Below are 17,532 nucleotides of genomic sequence, written 5' to 3'. Positions count from 1 at the left end.
CTATGTAGCCGGCGTGTTGGAGAGGGAAGAGGAGATTGGTTATGCGTTCTCTGTACATAGTGTAGATCTTTTTTTTTACTCTGTGCTCCATAGCGTCCTGTTCATTGCTGTTCGACAGTGTATAGAAGCAAGCTGCACTATTGAATTTCAAAACAAGGCAGGGGTAAGCGTCGACAATTTTATGTCTCTTTTAGAGTTTTATATGAAGTCCACCTCCATCTAGTTTGACAACCGGCGGTTCCTACAACGCCAGGGCATTTGCATCGGTTCATGTGTCGCGCCAGTTTTATGTAACATTTTTCACGCATCCATTGACAACATTTTCGCATCACTTACTGACGATGGAACTGTCCTAAAGATTTTTAGATATGTTGACGATTTTTTAGTGATTTTAAAGAGACATGACACAGGCCACTATGAGGAGACCTCCATGAAAATTTTAGAAATGTTCACACAACGAGGGAAGGGGCTCTCTTTCACATTTGAGCTTCCTGAACAGGACTGCCTTCAGTTTTTGGACCTTAACATTAAGCGGGGGGACGGAGGCGTTTGCTGGCGCTACCTTCCTAGGGCCAAGGAAGACTTTTTACCGTTCGATTCGGCTCAGTCAAAACTGTTAAAAGGGGTATTGCAACCATTTGTATGGAATCAGCACTCCTCAAGTCGTGCCCTCACATGATGCGGGCGAGATTCCAGGGTGAGGTGAATTTACTGCGTAAAGCAGGGTTTCCTAACCACGTCTTGGCTGCCGTGACCGAGGCACAGCTGCAAAAACTTATGGGTAAGTCAAAGGGGCAGCGCCGGAAGACTTCGGCGAAGCCAAACTAGCGGTGATAACGTAAATTCACAAGGTGTACCACAATTTAAAACGAGTTGGCAACAAGTACGGAGTCCCCATGGCCTTTTACGCCCACTGCAAATTGGCCAAGATGTGCCCCAAGGTTAGCAGCGGTGCCAATGCTAAATCTGGGTGTGGAAAGATGCACTCGAAGCCCTACGTAAGGTGTGCCACGGGAATGGTCTACGAGATCCCCTTGCATGTGGCAAGGTGTACGTCGGCCAGACTGGACGCTGCGTAAACGATCCTGCAGGGGAACGTAAAAGGTCGTTAGGGAACGCATCAAATTTGTCCGAAAACCTACCCGCCCATTGCCGCTCCTGCATTGGTAAAAACCAAAAAAAACACGTGAACGATGACATGGCGTGAATAAAATTCGAGCTAGAAGCAAAGATAGATTAGCTCGGGAACTGGCAGAAGCCTTTTTTTATCAAAGAGAGATGTGGCATGTGCGTCAGCGCCACTTCTATCTCCCTACGAGAAAGTGAGCATAGATTGCTAAAGAATACGCCATAATGAGTAGGTTTGGTTTGAGTGTGTGCGTTTTGGTGTTGTTATCCTTTTTTTTCTCTTATTTCCCTTTTATTTTCTTTTTTACCATGTAAGAAATGCGCAAGCGTTCACCTTCTTCGGGCTATATATATGCAACATGTGGCTTTCACTAAACATAGTTGTACTCAGCGTCCGTACTGTCTGGTCTTTCTGTGTGGTTTGTGTAAAAATTAGCGCTGTTTTTATTTTTGTTACACAATACAGAAACCCGTAATAATTTGTCTTCTCTTTTTCCGCCCAACACATTCTGGTTAGCAGGGCTCAGGCGCAACCGCGTCATAATGAACTACGCTCATTAGTAGCTAAATTATAGAACTTTAAAATAAAAAAAAATGCTGTGGCTATATCAGCAGTTTGTTTAGATAACATCATACGTGACGCCAACTTGTCCGTGAATCGATCAACTCGAAAAGAAACTAGTTAACTTCGCTTGCAGTCAACCACAGCTGCCTCGTTTTCAGTTTCGTTACAACTAGATTTTATGAAAGAAGAATGCAGAATATATAACTCTTTCGCATTAAGGAGCAGGAAATTAAGGTACTTTGTTACAAATGCTCAGTTTGAGCGGTCCTTTGGGCTGTCTAAAATTATTCCGTCCGCATGTACAAGTGCAAAAGCACAAATCGGGAAGTTCAGAGCCTAGAAAGACCGTATCTTGCCGACGTGTGTCTACTCCGTCCCAAGATAGAAAAAATGGGACGAAAAGGAAATAAACAATATCCAAGAATGGGAGTAGAGACCACAGAGACACGAAAAAAGGCCGCTGCGCCAGACTACTTAGATATTGATCACCGTTTTTTTTTCCACATTGCGCTTACTGTACGAGGTTTGCATGTATAGAACGAAGATATATGCCTATTATTTACTAAGCACTCAGCTAGTGGCTGCACAGAACTAGCTTGATAAAAGGCGACACAACTAAAAGGGCGGTAAAGATAGACTCGGCCTCAAGAGCTGAAACCAGTCCGGTGTAAAGTCTGTTCTGTCGTAAACGTCCTAAGTTGTAGCCTGTGATGCTACAAATGAGGCTATCGCCACAGCCGAACACAAATCCGTGCTTTCGCAATGATGGGGAAGTAAGCAATATCTGCAGATTTTTCTTGTCAGCATTAGCCTAAGCATCGCCTAGCGTTTCGAATTATCGCTTAGCATAAAAAGTTTCTAAACGTTTGCTATGTTTTGCTGACTTTTGAAAGGATCTTCATGTCAATATAACGAACTCGTTTGGCGGCTTTCTTCATCTCCCGTGTATTTGTTCCATGAATTTTTTTAGTCCGACGTTATCTGCAATGCTGAGCCAGCTTTATTTAATCATTTTTCTCTATCGAGCACGACAGCTTCTAGACCTGAATTCTACATTCACATTCTCACAGCTAACCAGCTACTAGAATGCACACCTGCCTGAGACAGAAACAGTAATTTAACTTTACCTAAACCAAAGCTTCTAAATAGCACTTCGTGATTGCAAGGCATGCGTGACCGCTTGGCGACATGCATGACACCGTTAATGTGGTGGCCTGTCTCGAAAATCCCACCTAGACTTGACGCTGTACAAAATGTGTCGTCTCGGGGGACCTCACCTGTCACGTGATGTGTAAGGTCGCATGCGACGTGCCGCCACACGGCTTTGTGCCATGCCTGCGCGCAGTCACGCCTGACTGAATTTGTCGACACTTCTTCAGTTCTAGGATGCCGAGAAATAGCTCTAGCTATGCAACAAGTATCTTTTCGAATCAATTTTACCTTTAAATCTGAGGTTTTGGAAACGTAGTTTCGTCCCTCTGAGGCTATGACAACAGCTAGCACATTGAGCCGCTGTCAGTGGATAGATAACAGGCCAGCGAAAGTGAATGCCGGAATTGATAGATATTGGAGTTGGGAGGTGAGCCAGAAAGAAATTGGGCATAGCAGTTGAGCGGTTCGTTTTTTCACTTTTGTCGCAGGCGCGGAGGTGCTCGATTATAAATAGGGGTTGTGGAGGAGCGTCGAGGGAATGGTCCTGTCCGCGTTGCAACCGCAAGTTTGTTCTCTTTGTTTTCAGAGGCATGTTTTCGCGTCTTGTGCTATTCAGGTAGCACCATTTGATGTCGCTGGGCCAGTAAGAAATTATTTCACCACCTTACAATGCTTTCTCAAGATTCAGTCCATAATAGTAGCTCAGCATTCCGTGAGCTTTGTGATGCAGGCATTATTTGAACGTGACGGCTTAAATTTTAAACTCAACCGAGTAATTTTATCCAACGAGTTGTTTTCATAGCACTGCCATACAAATTAAAGTTTATTGCTGCCATTACTCAAGCCATCCCGGAGCCGCCGCAGTAACTGAGTAGTTGTGGTGCTCGGCAGCTGACCCGAAAAACGCGGCTTCGATCCCGGCCCCGTTGGTCGCATTTTGATGGGGGCGAAATTATAGAGGCCCGTGTACTGTGCGATGTCAGTGCACGTGAAAGAATCCCAGATGCTCCAAAGTATTCGGAGCTCTCCACTACGACGTCCCTCATAGCCTGAGTCGCTTTGGGACGTTAAACCCCGTAAAACCAAGCGAGTGAATCGCCCCACCACGAGAACGAGTGAAATAAAGTTATGGTCTGATACATATTTTTTTTGGTGGTTCTGTTGTGGGAAAACTTTTCAGACTGTCGATAATTTGTTCAATGAAGAGGGCTAAGTCGGGCTGGTTGGTGAATGTTGATGTAAACGACTGGCCAGCGTCAACGGTACAGAACAGAGACACCAGCGCATGTGTATGTGTTATTTTCTGTCCCGTCTGTTAGCGCATTTCAGCCGTTACCAGCAACATGCATTTTTTGTTTGCCTATATTCAAAAAGGTTCGAAAATATTGAGTTCGCAAGCAAACATTTGATACTCGCACATCCTAAGATTCTGGCTCAAAAAGAGCAAAAGTCTCTCGCTTTTTTTCGTAAGCCTCCGCTCTTAGTTTGCCCAATAGCCATTTTTCTGTTACCTGTGCTACACGGGCATATTCAGACTCCTCGGACTCCTGCGGTGCTACACGACACTTTCCGAACGCATTTGAAATTTTCTCAGCTCGTTTTCAGTGTACAACGACGATGACGATGGCGGTGGTCACTGCGGCCACACTGGTGCGACAACGACACTGTCACGGTCAACAGCAGCATGTAATTGTAGTGGGACAAGTTTTCTCATTAACGACACCGACGAATCCGATCGGCAGACGGTCAGCCTTGATGTTTTTGGCAGGCCGGCGGCTGAGCGAGAACACGCTGATGAGCAGACGGTGTGAATATATTCACGCTTCTGCCTTATCCGTATTGAAAACAAGCGAAATGAGCCGGTATATCTCACATGTGTACACTTGAACACTCACCAGCGATAAGCGCTTGCCAAATTAACTGTATTCGACGGCGACTCCCTTCCCTTCTGCGACGACTAGGCCTAGCGAGTCCGCAGGGTTACGTCTGTCAATTCGGCGGTCGTGAACAGCGAATTCACAAGTTTAAGCGAATGCAAATAATCAACGACTGTAGTTTTGACCACAGTAACCTGAAATCAACTATTGCTCACATCGCAGGGCGCGCATACGATGAACGGGAAGCGCCGGTGTTACCCATACCGCCGAGCACTGCTTTAGGGCCAGCAGCAGTCGTCGCCGTTGCTACTTTGTGGATAACCAGTTATGCGCTTAAAACAGCATGAATAGTCCCCATTCATGCTTCTGGACAAAGTAGGTTAAAATAAAGTACTGGTCACGCCGGAAGAAGTCGGGACAATTAGCGACAAGCGCAGGTCACACACGATGTCAGCACCTCGGCTGTCAAGTGTTTCTCAGGCGAGCGATCGTATCGGCGCATCCCACAGATTGTCGCACTGAGTTCACAAGCACGGGCACAACCGGTACTAAATAAGAGATTATTTAATAGAAATAAAGCACAGAATGCGTTTTATGTCATGCAAACGAGAGCTAGCTGTTCGTACGCAGCGATGTAGACAACAGTATGAGTGTAACCGACCGTGTTCGTCGGCGCACTCTTGGGGAAATTTCATGCTCACGCGGTAAATGTTCATTGGTGTACTATTATCTGCAAGCCCTTACTTAGACAGAAGAGGGGCAATTTGCTAAATAAACAGCAGGAAAAAGCGAGCAGCGGGTATCGAAATGAGCAGCCACAGAGCCGAAAGCAGACGCGCGGCTGTGGGCGGGGCGAAGCGATGACGGCGGCGACGCCCATTGGTCGGTTCGGGCTGTGTTCACGTTTCGAAGGCATTCCAAATTCTGGAACGTCTAGGCGCCGCTCCGTCGACTTGAATGTCATCTGAACCGACTGCCGTTGAAAAACTTCGTGTAGCAGCGGAAGTTCTGCAGTCGAGCCGAATGACATTCGGTCCGAATGCATTCCAAACGCCCGTGTAGCAGGGGTATTAAAGCGAATTCTGTCCTTGCTTAGCCTCTCAGGCGCCAATACGCGCTGTGAAGGCGGGCCAAGACCATGTTGCCTGAGCAGAACAGAACGGACTCAGAGGCATGTTTGGCAGTCCATGATCTTCGTGCTGGCTGGTCCCCCTCTCGAGCCAATGGAGGAGGAGGAAAAAACTATGGTCAACCACCTGGGGATCATTAACGTCCACTGACATCGCACAACACATGGGCGCCTTAGCGTTTTTCCTCCATAAAATCGCATCCGCTGCGGTCGGGTTCGAAGCCGGGAACTCCGAAGCGCTCGACTACTGACCCGGAGTTCCCGGGGTTGGAACCTGACCGCGGTGGCTGCGTTTTTATGGAGGCAAAGCGCTAAGGCGCCCGTGTACTGTGCGATGTCAGTGCACGTTAAAGATCTCCAGGTGGTCGAAATTATCCTGAAGTCCTCCACTACGGCACTTCTTCCTTCCTTCCTTCCTTCCTTCCTTCCTTCCTTCCTTCCTTCCTTCCTTCCTTCCTTCCTTCCTTCCTTCCTTCCTTCCTTCCTTCCTTCCTTCCTTCCTTCCTTCCTTCCTTCCTTCCTTCCTTCCTTCCTTCCTTCCTTCCTTCCTTCCTTCCTTTCAATCCCTGCTTTATGCCTTCCCTTCCGGCGCAGTTCAGGTGCCCAACGATATATGAGACATATACAGCGACATGTCCGATCCCCCAAAACCAATTATTACTCTTGTGCTTCTTTCTGGGAACCGAAAGAATTTCGAGCCGTGAAGAAAAGAGGTTAGGCGTCATTGAAAGGACAACTTTAACCGCGAAGAAAAGTTCTGGGAACCTGGAAGAGCTTCAAGCCATGAAGAAAAGTACTCATATTGTCGTAAACCGGACCCCGCTTCCAACGCGTGCGCGAGCGCGCGTTAGCTGGCGCCGATGTCTAGCATAGTGTAAGGTTCTGGCGACAGCCGGGTGGTCTGATTCAGCTGCGTATTCTGCCAGGACACCTGCAGCCGGGGTCCCTGCACGGCGATAGGCATCTGGGTTCCCACGACCGGTCCTCACGTGGTTTATTGGATTCGAGACGGAGGATTCCACTGCCGTTTGTAAACCTTGTTCCCGGACGATCTACCGTGCGGCACGGAGGCCGTTAGCGACCGCCAGAACCGAGCAGGGGTGACTTACCCCTTCAACTATGCCTGCTCGCCGGCGCCTCGCCCATTCGGACTTCCCGGAAGACGTGTCCGGCTGGAGCGTGAGAACTGTCGTTCGGACGCGAAGACAACGCTCTCTCTGGTGCGGGCGATTGTCCAGCGGCACCCTCTTTCTCCGGCGAGGCATGTGACGGGGGCGTGTCCCTATGTGAAGTGGTGTGTGTGTGTGTGTGTGTGTGTGTGTGTGTGTGTGTGTGTGTGTGTGTGTGTGTGTGTGTGTGTGTGTGTGTGTGTGTGTGTGTACGACAACGCAAGTTAGGCCACGCCCAACCTGGCGAAGACTTCCTCGAACCTGGGGAATCCTAGGGACCGGACCCTTTTTAAACCGGACGACGAGTGCCGTGAAGAGAGAATCCTCGATCACCCTCAGATCTTCTCAGATCCTCCGACCTTCCCCCATCACCCTCCAATGGGTTCCAAAATCTTGTAAATAAAGTAAAATAAACCCCCTGTACAGTTTCCTTCTTAACCAAGTCCGACAACGTCATTCGGAGAAGGGACCTGCGGCGCTGAAAGAGTCAGCTCACTCAAGGACCCCTCGTGCTCAACAACTGGTTGGCAGCAGCTGGGATGGACCGTGCGACATCGTGATTTCTCAACCGGTAAGCGTTTCGGCATTTTGCTATAGGATTCGCCAGGCTTCAGATTTTGAGAGAATAATCTAGAATCATTGGGAAGTGTATGTCAATTGAGAAAGGATAATCTCACGACATTTTGAAGATAGCATTGCCAAAGCGGAAAAAAGCATTGTCATGGACCTTATGAAATTGTCAAAGTCGGACTTGCTGTTGTTATGCGAGGAACTTTCAATAGAAGTACAGGGAAAATTTACAAAACTTGAAATATGCAAGACAATTCAAAAGAACGTAGATGACGATCAGCTGGTAGATACGTGGAATTTGGTACAGGAAGAAAAAAGAAAAAGGGAAGCGGAATGGGAAAAAGAGAAAGAACGGCAAAAGTGGGAAGCCGGAAAAGAAGAAAGAAATCTAAAGCGATTGCAGCTTGAAAGCGAAAATCGAAAAAAAGGCGACAGTTCGAGAGCCGGGTCTCCTGAAAGAGCAAGTGATGTACAATCATATAGAATGAACAGATTCATGCAGCCCTATGAAAGTGGAAGGGACATAGGATTGTACCTGGGAAACTTCGAGAGAACTTGCGAAAGGGAGAACTTTGCTCGCAGTACATGGCCGCAACGGCTTCTGACACTCTTGCCATGTGAAGTAGCTGAAGTCATAGCGAGACTTAGCACACAAGACGCAGCTGACTACGAAGTAGTCAAAGCCAGCCTGCTAAAAAGGTACCGGCTGTCAGCCGAAGCTTTCCGACAGCGCTTCAGGAACGCAATGAAAAACGATAGCGAGGGCTATCCGGATTTCGCGTATGGACTAAAGACGAATCGGCTAGAGTGGCTAAAAGGAGCCGAGGTTTATGAAAGCCGAGACAAAATCATTGATTGTTTTTGCCTTGAGCAATTTTACCGAAGCATTCCCCAAGTGGTGAAACTGTGGGTTCAGGACAGGGAAAAAGTCGACACAGTTGAAAGGGCCGCTGAGCTAGCAGAGGAGTACGTTTCGCGCAGAAGGTTGAGCACTGAAGAGGGTGCGTTACACGCTCGAAACGCGATGCGAGATAAAGGGCCTAGCAGAAAGACGCGAAGTGCTAGAAGTTCGGAGCAATCAGAGGCAACGAAGGTAGCGCCAGAAAAGCGTGAAGAACAGGCAAAGAGACAGGGAGCAGACAAAGCCGCGAAAAAAGAGTTTGAGGCTAGTAGGCCATTTCGTTGCTACAACTGCAATGGTGTCAGGCACTTTGCAGCCAAGTGTACAAAGCAACGTTTGGTGTTCTCGTGCGTCGAGGATAACGCCTAGAATCTAGAGCTCCTTAAGCCATACCTGCACGAGCTGCACGTTAACGGGAAACCGTGCAGGGTGCTTCGTGATAGCGCCGCGACGATGGACGTTTTCCACCCTTCTTTGCGTCCACCCTTTTGTGCGGTTGATGTTGTTCGGGATGGTTTGGATGCGCCAGGAGTCGAGAAAGAGCGTTTTGTGGTAATTTGTTTCGGTTACGAGGATGCTGGTTTCATCGAATTTGATTCTATGGTCTGAGTCCTCGGAATGCTCAGCTACAGGATTGCTCTCTCTCTCTTGCGAAGTTGCGGACGTCGTTCTTATGTTGCCGAAATCTTTCTTTGAGATTTTTGGTTTCGCCGATCTAGCTTGCGTCGCAGTCGGCGCAAGGAATTTTGTAGACAATTCCTTGGGCTCTTTCTGTCCGCGGCCGGACTTTATGAGCAGGTAGGCAAAGCGCGACAGTGTTTGTGGGCTTGTGCGCCACCTGGAGACCCCCTTTCTTCAGGAATCGGGCGATGGTTTCGCTGACACCTCCGACATAAGGTACAGTGACGTATTTTAGTGGTGGCTTTGGTCTTCGTGCGTTGATTTCTTGGCGCATGTTGTCGTGTTTTTGACGTCGAATGGTTTTTTGAATAAAGTTTTTTGGCTAGGCGTTCATGAAGAGTTCTTAGAATATCGTGCGTTGCTCTTTCCTTCTGTTAAGTTCTGTGCTTGTTCTGCAGTTGAGACTGAGATGTGCCGTTTATTATAAGTCTTGAAACAAAACAAGACAGGCAAATCTATCAAAATGTTTAATTTTTTTCTTGACCGAGTCTCCTGATTTTTATGTTGTACTTAGCGGTGTTCTTTTGTTTTTGATATAGTGGATTTGGAGACGCGACGCACCGTGCTCGACCCCTTTCGTCGTCAAATGATCTCTGGTGAAATGGGCAGTTTGCTCCATTCGACTCATTTCTTGCCACTCAAGGCTAGAACACGTGCTTTTTGAAGCTGTCGCCAATTACGTGGCCGCAGAAGGGTCTCGCCCATTCACAAGGGTCGGCTTTATTTTGTACTGTACACAGGCCATAACTACACAGTGCACTCACGTTGCATGTTAAGGAACGAAGTAAAGGCTCTAAGAAAAAGCCTTTCAGCGTGCAGTCTTTTTCATTGAGTGAGCAGGTGAGAACCATGGCCACTCGATGATGCGGTTCCATCGAGCGGCCGCATTGGTACCAACCGCTACCTCCACAAGCTGGCAGAACAACAGCGGGCTAACAAGGTCGCATTTTTTATTCTGGCACTGAGGCTTCAATTTTGGATTTTGACGTGGTATGTCTGTATGTCTGAGGTTTACTTGACCTGAAATAAAATAATCGGAAATATTTTACGGCCGTGAGTGAGTCTCGAACCCGGGGCGGCGAGAACACATCAGTTTTGCTGGTTACTGCATTAGACAACTGCAACACCGCCACAGCCGCACATTCTGCGTCCTAAATTCCAGTCTATTGCGCTGTGTTTTGGATATCGTCGTCTTCTACAACTGCATTCGTGCTCAACGGAACCGACCACCGAAACAGCACTGAAAACCGATGTGCTAGCGCTCCTAGTTGTATTGGGCGAAACCACGCTAAACCAGCCGAAGTTTGTTTTAGTGCCACTGTTTACCTGTGTGATGCGCTGCGGTTTTAACAAAGCTGGTGGAATTCCTTAGGTTGGTGGAAAGCATTAAAGAATGTAACTGATCTTTTGCACAAGCTCTGATGTCATTTTTGGGAGATTTTTGTACGTGTGTGGAGAGACCCTTTGCCGGGACTGACACACTAGCGGGTGTAAATTTTTTTTTCGACAATCTGAAGACAAGAGTGTGTCCCTGACCTTTCCGCGCCGTTTTCGCAAAGGCACCGACTTCGTCGTGCTTCACACCGTAGGGAGGAGAAACATAGCGCAGAAGCAACGCACGATATTCAAAGAAATCATCATGAACGGCTACCCAAAAAATTTAATGAAAAAAACCATTCGACTTCAAGAACACTACAATATGGGCCAAGAAATCAACGCACAAGGACCGGCGCCACCACTGAAATACGTCACTCTACCTTATGTCGGAGGCATCACCGAAACCATGGCCTGAATCTTGAAAAAAGCGGGTCTCCATGTTTTGCACAAGCACACAAACACTGTTGTGCTTTGCCTACCTGTTCCCAAAGACCGGCCGCCGAGAGAAAAAGGCCAAGGCATTGTCTACAAAATTCCTTGCTCCGACTGCGACGCAAGCTACATCGGCGCGACCAAAAATCTCAAAGGAAGAATTCGGCAACATAGAAACGACGTCCACAACTTCGGAAGAGAGGGTATTCCTGTAGCCGAACATTCCGCGGACTCAGACCATATAATCAACTTCGAAGAAACCAGCATGCTCGGAACCGAAACAAACTACCAAAAAAGGCTCCTTCTCGAATCCTGGCATATCCAAACCACCCCGAAGAACATTAACCGCGCAAAAGGAAACCTGCCCCCAGTATAGGCCCAGGGACTTCTTTATTCAACTCAACGAAAACAAGTCGCCATTGACCGCCTCGCCACAGTGCGACAACGTCACTCACAGACTTAACACCTCCTTCACCCCCTCGCCCACGCTTTTCACATCACAGCTTTCGTTCATTTGACCGCCTCCTCCCCTCCATACTTAAAGAAGCTAGCGACTTCCCTCATACCCCTGTCACACGGCATTCCTCGAAGGCCTTTCCAGCAAAGGCACCTTTTTTCACCAAAGGAGCGAAAGCTTAAAGCAGCAGCGACGCATTTACATTGTGCAGCCCAAAGGTGAATCCGTCGTTCAGGCTTAGCACCCGCGGCTGTGCTCGAGGCGGCTGAAGTAAGTGTTTTAAAATTAAAGTGGGGTATTCTTTTCATTCGTTGAGCTCAGACAATTTTTTTTATTCTGATAGCTTCCTTAAAAGTATTGCAAGAGCTACTCTCATCATCAGCAGCACGTATTGTGTATTGCCTTGGCCACCAAGAGCACTAGGTTTTGCTGCAACACTTTCACTGTCTTGAAATTTGCGCATAGAATATAAACACCCGCACCAAAAGCAAAGCCAGGCACACCTTTCGTATTTAAAAAAATATTTTCAAGCATTGTTGGCTGTATTTTTTTTTATCACTTTTACTTTTGACGTTGGATAACATTGCGATCGTAGGTTCTCTACGGCCGCGCCTTTGGGCTCCAAATGTCTCTGACGAGCGCCTTCGCCTCCAAGGCCCTCAGCGGCAAAGGCGTAACATTTGTGGCATATAGCTGCACACCTTAAGCCTTTGAATATAAGGTTTGGTTTATGGGGGTTTAACGTCTCAAATAGACTAAGGCTATGAGGGACGCCGTAGTGAAAGGCTCAGGAAATTTCGACAACCTGGGGTTCTTTAACATGCACTGACATCGCACAGTACACGGGCCTCAAGTATTCGCCTCCATCGAAATTCGACCTTTGGATATGAGGACCTGATTCTTAAAGGCCTTTGCGTTGCCCGTATTACAGAGGTATCAGCCACTCCTGATGAAGGAGCCGAGTCAGCTTCGAAAGTTTGCGTTAAAATTAAAGTTTTTGGTTGGAGACATACACTTTATACAAGTCATGAAACCAAACCAGATAGGCAAATCTGTCAAAATGCTCAGTTTTGATTCATCAAGCAATCACGGTCTGCGTCCACGATTCGAGGAAAAGTAAAAGGAGGAAAAAAAAGAAAGGCAGGCAAAGGTACAGCAGAAGACCCCTCCCCACTGTCCTTTTCTTCTCCCCCTTACCACCCTGCAACCGGCTGTCCGTGTAGCTCTGGAAAAGGAATGTTCCCCTACCTATGTACCTGCTCACATCCTTGGCCCTTCACGTTACCGCCCCTCACCCTTCTTCATCCGTTTGATGCAGCGAACAGTGGGTCTTGTTCTCCTACCTTTTGTGGGAGGAACATTGCCAAAAATTGTGTCTGAAAGGTAGGGTGAAATTCAAGCAAGTTCTGGTTAAGACGATTCCAAATTCTTTCTTATTTGTTCCAAAATCCGCGACAACAGCAATGACATATCGCTTTAAGCATGCTGCTCGAGGACGGTGTGTGATTCGTTCCCCCGTGCCGCCGTGTACCAACTGGTTTCCAATGGGCACAAGCTTTCTCGAAGCCTGGCGCTTGGTTCCTTTGAGTTAAAGTGCTTGGAAAATGCTCTTTTACCTAACCTTGTGTTGAAGAAAAATCTTCATCCCATTGCGCTTGGTGCGAGGTTGCCATTGCACTATTAAAACTCATCATCAGCAAAAAAAAAACATTTCTAAGAAATGAATACCCAATATTCTTCACTCGATTTATCATCCAAAACCGAAAAGGAAGCAACGCAAACAACTCTATATGCTTACGCTAAGGACACGCCAGTGGCAAAAACGTGCATGCAGTTCGCACGCGAAAGGTGTGAGCGAAAGCTTGGCCAGTATTCTCAGAAAGGAAGGAATGCAAACTACACACAAGCCGGCCACTGTTATCGGAAGCCTCCTCTGCCCCTTCAAAGACAGTCATCCTACAGAAAAGGCCTAAGGCGTGGTATGGAAAATAACCTGCTTCGAGTGCTTGGTATCGTAGGCTGTGAAAACCAATCAAGGCAAATTTAAAAGTTGCGAAAGGATGTTAATGGTTCCCTGGAAATGGCACCCTCTTCTTACACTTGCGGTCGGGGCAACTCCTACGGAGCCGATCCTCGAAGAAGTAATAGTTTGCCAATCGCTTCATAGACAACAGCTCACGAAAATACAAGTACTCTAAAAATGTTTCGGGCCCGGCGATTGCTATCTAATCTCTCAAGTACCCGAACTGCAACCGGCAGAATTAAAGGCAAAGAGAGAGGATACCAAGAAGTATATAGGAGAGCGACAGCCAAAAAAAAAATAAACAGGCGGGAGTAGGCTTGCACCCCATATGCAAAAAAAAATTAATATGTTCGCGCCACTCGCCCTAGAGTACCTATAAGTGCTGTTGCACATATTCGCAACACGGTAAATTCACTGCATATTCAGGGCCGCGCGCACGTAGCGTCCTGTCACTAATTAATCATGCGACCGCCACATTGTACAAGCGGCCTGGGTGGACAGCCAAGCCGCCACGCTGGAGAAACCCACTAAACTTGGAAACCTCGTGTTATACGACAATAACTTCCGTTCATTTCTCAGCAAATTTAAATCGTAATCAGACCATTTAATTAAAGTTGCAGTCTTGATTGCTGCTCTGGATAACAACGTATTTACTTGCATGCCGAACAAATGGCACAGTATTCAGAATACTTCCCAGCATGCCATTCTATGAAGTCTTCGTTAGCGGTTCATAGTTTACGTACACCATTGATATAATTGCCGAAACTAGCATCGATTACAGCAATGGTAAAGCCTTTATCGACGACGAACAATCGAACCATGGGATGTACTTTACCAACTTTGAAAAAATTTTGTGAACTACCACAGTACTAATTTTTACATTGGACAAATCACCTACTGCCATAAAACGCATCATCAGGTTTGCCGCCTGGCGCTTACAACATTCACTTCAAGGCATCCGTGCTGCACTTTCTCCAAATCGACAAAACTTTCGAAGAGCTGTCTGCTAATGAGCCGTATATTATTATTGTTCAAATGTAGTCATTAATACACGATTTTGATATTTTCATTGCACAGTGCAAGACCTATATACAAGTATTGGTGAGTGAGCTCTAAGTATAAGCGTCCGGGAATTTCAATCCCCCAGAGTTTCGGAGTTTCACTGTTTTGCACTCTTAATGCGCACGAAATTCCATTATCACCAATGCCCGTGTGGTCACTGTACGCTCCTAATTAAAAGTGTACCTGTCAAGCAAAAGAGTCTCCTTATAGTTTCCTCTATATTCCTCATTGAAGGCATGCGCTTTCTTGTAGCATTTTAAGTAGCAGCCCATCATCATAGCCTCACTCCGATGGGGGCGCTTTTTATAAAAGTGCGCATTCGTACGGCACGGCTCAACCTCCCAAAGCAAACTACCAAAACAGGGACACTGCAGCAAAGACGTGCGCCTTGCCAAAACACCGAGAGAGGTCGCCACACGCTTCTTGCCGATGTTTAGAATGCATGAGCAATAGAAAAAAAGCGGAGAAAATCTTTAGCTTCATTGAAATGTAACATATTTTTTATTTCTTTACCGGTAGGACATTACGCTACCAGAAGCTCCGAGAGCTTGTCGATATATTGTAAATTAGTGCTGTGGTGAGCGATAAAGTAAAGTGGGGTATTTTTCAGGGCCTCGCCGTAGGCTCCAATATATCGCAGGTTATTGCGGATCGTAAACGCAGCATTTAAGCTACATTGATGAAACTCTACTAAAATAAACTTTAAGAAGAGTTTAACATCTTGGCGAGAGAGCTATTCTCTAAGTTTTATGCGCGACGAGGTATTAATTTTTATTTTTCATCGCCCTTGAGTTGCGAGCTGCCGCGCCGCCGGCTGTCACGAGATGGCGCGACCGGTTGTTGGAGGCACATGGACCGGAATCTTGGGGATGGAAGAAGCGAACAGCTGCGCGCCGGGCCGCAAGTTCGACGTTCGCATCGGGTGACACAGGCCTGCTGCGAGGCAAAATTTTCATCTCTTCCAAGCGATATCGTGATGTGGCTGCTTGCGAAGCGCCAGATTTCGCTACACGACGACGTTAGAACGACGTGCTGTGGGACCGCAGCAGCGATGAGAACGGCATCGCTAGTGAGGAGGAGTAGTCCAGTGACTAATACATTTTAGTTCTGGAATGTGTGCCCACGAGCACGCCCGCGCGCGGCAGCCGATAGCGGCTGGCGATAAGCAGCGGCCGCAGGTTAATGCTAGTGCATTCTTTTATTAAAGGCAAAGTTTAACGACGTTCAAGTTTTCTTTTCTGAAATGAAATATGGGGAGGTCAACTTACAGTCCTGTAGATACGCTATACAATTCGATGCATATCCACGCACACACAAAAAAAACCCACAGCAATGGGAAACCTCAAGCTTCTTCTCGATAGCCGCGAAGAATCTCGCGCAAAACAAAGCCGCAAGAAAAATAGAAACAATGCGCACTCTGAACGGACTTAGCCGGCCAAGTGAGCTCATGAACCAGCAATATTGAAACAACGTTGAAACAATGTTGACTTGGTTGGCTGAGTCCATTTCGAGTGCAGTACAGGTTTAACTTTTTGTTTCCTTTTGTCATGGCTTTTTTTTTGCACGAGGTTCTTTGCTGCTATTTAGGTGAGCCTTGCTGCGTTTTTGGTATTTTTTCTGCGTGCGTATATGCTTTGATTTGTATAATTAGAGGCGCTTTGCACGGCAATAAACGAGTAGCAATCAGTGCTTTGCGGTGTCTACTTTGTCTGTAGTTGTTCTTTTATTGTGCGCTGTGGTCAAATAGATATACATTATCAAGTAGCTCACGAGTTCGTCCAAGCCCAAAACACAGAGAGTTAAACGTACATGTTAGAACGTATCAGATCACCTAGACCCACTTGTGATGGAACTTTACGCAATTCGTGATGCTATGAAGACTATAAATAAAACAGTCAATAACAGGAGCCTATATCTATACAAACTCCTTAGCCGCCATAAAACAACTGAAAAGGCTGGCAAGGACACTATGTGTAACTCAGGAGATCCACGCACCCAATAGCCACCATGGTGGCTTATTAGTTTTGGCGGCTGCTGACCCGAAAGACGGAGGTTCAATCTCGGCTATAGGCGGTCGCATTTCGATAGAGGCGAAATGCTGGAGGTCCATGTAGTGTGCGATGACAGTGCACAGTAAACAACTCCATGGTGGTCAAAATTTCGGGAGCCCTTCACTACGGCGTCCCTCATAGTCTGATGCGCTTTGGGATGTTAAACCCGCATAAGCCATAAACGATGAACTCAATATGAAATCAAAGATACGCATCCAGACACACCGGGCACAAGACAATGGTGAGAATGCTGAGCAGAGAATAGTAGATAGCCTTACACACCATTATCCAGACACTAATGTAACCCCCACCAGGCTACCTTTTCATGCCTGCTCCACTCTCCCCATCTTGGTATCATTTTTAAGGAAAAGTTCTCGTGCCCTCATTCTCCTGTGCACTTTCCCACTCCCTCATAACTTAACCAGGTTGAAGGAGGTTGTTTCACATGCAAGCGAAAATGCTAGCGAATCCTGCCGCCGCGGCGGAAAAACATGTTTCGAGTCTTCGCTGCGATAAGCGGCGAGGTTCCGAAAAGGTGGAAATTTTCTCTGCGACAAGCCGCTCAATCGCTCAGTCGCTTGCATGTGAACCAGCCTTTAAAAGGATAAGGGCAGGGGCAGCCCTTACCATGTCGGTCATATACTGATGGTGCTCTTAAGAAGACGCATGTCCCATCACCTGCCCGAGGTGTTGCACACCAGCTGCAGAGGTGTATATTCGCTACCTACTGTAAACTTGTGCAGAGACAAGTGCTTTAAGAACATGGATTCCACAGGAAGTGGAACTAACGGCGACAAGAGAGGAGGATTTCTCCAAGTGGCTGACCGATAAGAATAAAAGCAGGAGCCTTCTCTGGTTCCTGAACGAAAATATCTTACGTGATTTAATATAGTTTACAGCGAACCAAAATTATGACATTATGTCAAGTGTGCGGAATAAAAAAGAACATATGGTCAAG

Source organism: Amblyomma americanum, chromosome 5, assembly GCF_052857255.1.
Source record: "Amblyomma americanum isolate KBUSLIRL-KWMA chromosome 5, ASM5285725v1, whole genome shotgun sequence".
Lineage (NCBI taxonomy): Eukaryota > Metazoa > Arthropoda > Arachnida > Ixodida > Ixodidae > Amblyomma > Amblyomma americanum.
This window is presented reverse-complemented; position numbering follows the sequence as displayed.